The 1932-nt window shown below is 40.6% G+C and overlaps 1 non-coding gene across 1 annotated transcript; it reads left to right on the top strand.

Annotated features, from left to right (window-relative positions):
* Nucleotides 1-804: 804 nt before the first annotated feature.
* On the top strand, nucleotides 805-918 carry LOC140279113 (U5 spliceosomal RNA). Its single transcript, XR_011909309.1, has one exon. It is a non-coding gene; the product is annotated as a U5 spliceosomal RNA (small nuclear RNA).
* The last annotated feature ends 1014 nt before the right edge of the window (nucleotides 919-1932 follow it).

The raw sequence follows: 1932 nt of genomic DNA, 5'->3' as shown, positions 1-1932 counted from the left end.
CACAGTGAAGCGTGTCAAAGCCCAAACATGTAACATTCAACAGGACACTTACACAACACATTCAAATCAAACAGTCAGACAACATACAAGAACATATACCCCAGCCGGCATTGCTCCCTGTCTATTTTCGTACAGCACACTATGTGTGCGCACACCTTTATTCACAAACTCTTCAACTTATACTCTTTTACCGAAGCTGCTACAGCTCGATTGGCCGAATACCCTTAGATCCTATTTCGGTGAATTTGACATCTGCCTTACATGTAACAGATTAGCGGTTTAGCAGTTTTAATTTAGTTTGAGTGAAGGAATTAATTTTATAGCAAAATCCGAAATCGTGAAGCACTCATGAAAGTAAGCTTATTCTCGGATTCCTGAAACTTTAGATTTGCTCTTTCTTTTACTGCAAAGTACAACGTTGTTTTTTTTGTTTAAATCTTTCTAGACATGGTAAATATGAACGACAAAGCAGTTTTAACATAGTTTGAGTGAAGGAATTCATTTTATAGATAAAATCCCAAGAGTCTGCTGAGAAAAGAGAGTGAATGCGAAGTAGACTTTAACACGGCTATGGGAGCGAGCCGAGTGTCGGCTAACCGGGAGAATTGCTTGAAAGAAACGCGACACCGAATGAGCGGTCAGAACAAAGCCTCAATACGGGATTCTCGTGGTGTTTTTGTTGCTGCCTTGTTGCTGCCTTGTCTTTTGCATAGAGTAAAAGCGTCTCAACCAAGCAAAGCTCACCATGGGGAAGGTGGCTATACCAACTAGCCTGATGCCCTGCTCCCGCAGTGACGGATAATCGTACTCTGGTTTCTCTTCATAACATACAAGTCTTTCGCCTTTTACTAAAGACTTCCGTGGAGAGCAGCACTAATGAGTTGTTTCTATTATTGGCAGGCTTTACCTTTGCGGGTGAAGCCCTTTCTGTCTGTGCAAAAGAAATCTTGCTACTTTGCAGAGTGACTTCTCTGAGTAGAGTCGCCTTACAAGACAAGGCAGCCATCGAATAGATTGTTTCTACTTGGTCAGCCGAGGAGCAGGGGGGGGGGGCAAGCGTCTCAACCAAGCAAAGCTCACCAAGTAGGAACAATCGGGCCCTTTTCGATGGCTGCAACACCTGAAAGAGATATTGATGCGAGACCCGATCAAATGCTTTTTCAAAGTCTAAATTTAAGATGACAAGCCGGGTGTTTCTGTCTCTAGCGTAATCAATGATGTCTCGAATCAGTACGAGGCTGTCGGTGAGTTGTCTCCCTGAGATGGCACAAGCTTGGTCTGGGTGAATTACCTCCTCTAAAACAGAGGACATCCGTGTCGCTAAAACCTTGCTAAAAAGTTTACAGTCAAAGTTTAAAAGTGTGATGGGCCTCCAATTCTTTAGGTCAGTCTTATCATTTTTTTTATAAAGTAGTCACTATTCCCACTCTAAAACTGTCAGGCAGTCGGTCGAGTTTTTCAAAATCTTTAAAAACATCTAAAATGTCTGATGATAAAAGGTCCCAATAGGTCAGATAGAATTCTGCAGGAAGCCCGTCTAAACCCGGAGCTCGACTTCTCTTAAAACCTGTTAGGCATTTTTTTAACTCTAAAGCAGTAAAATTCTGTGTCAAGTGTGCATTCTCTTTTACGGTTTTGTCAACGAATTTTAAGATTTCTGCCGATGTTTCCAAGTGCACTGGTTTCTCTTTGTACATGTTACTATAAAAGGTATGTACAGTTTCAATCATCTCTTGTGTGGATTTTGTTAAAAACCCATCTTCTCTTTTTAGATTTTGAATACACTCCTTTTTATTTATAACTTTCTTTCTTTTTCACCTTCCTCAATTTCCTGCTCCCTGCTTCTTACAAAAATTCCTTTACTCTTTATTTCTGCTAAAACTGACATTTCCTTTTTGACATCTTTGATTTCTTCTTTAAAGTCTATGCCAC

Source organism: Leuresthes tenuis, unplaced genomic scaffold (assembly GCF_036924035.1).
Source record: "Leuresthes tenuis unplaced genomic scaffold, fLeuTen1.0.hap1 SCAF_20, whole genome shotgun sequence".
Taxonomy (NCBI): Eukaryota; Metazoa; Chordata; class Actinopteri; order Atheriniformes; family Atherinopsidae; genus Leuresthes; species Leuresthes tenuis.
The sequence above is the reverse complement of the archived record's forward strand: the minus strand, read 5'-3'. Positions and strand labels throughout refer to the sequence as shown.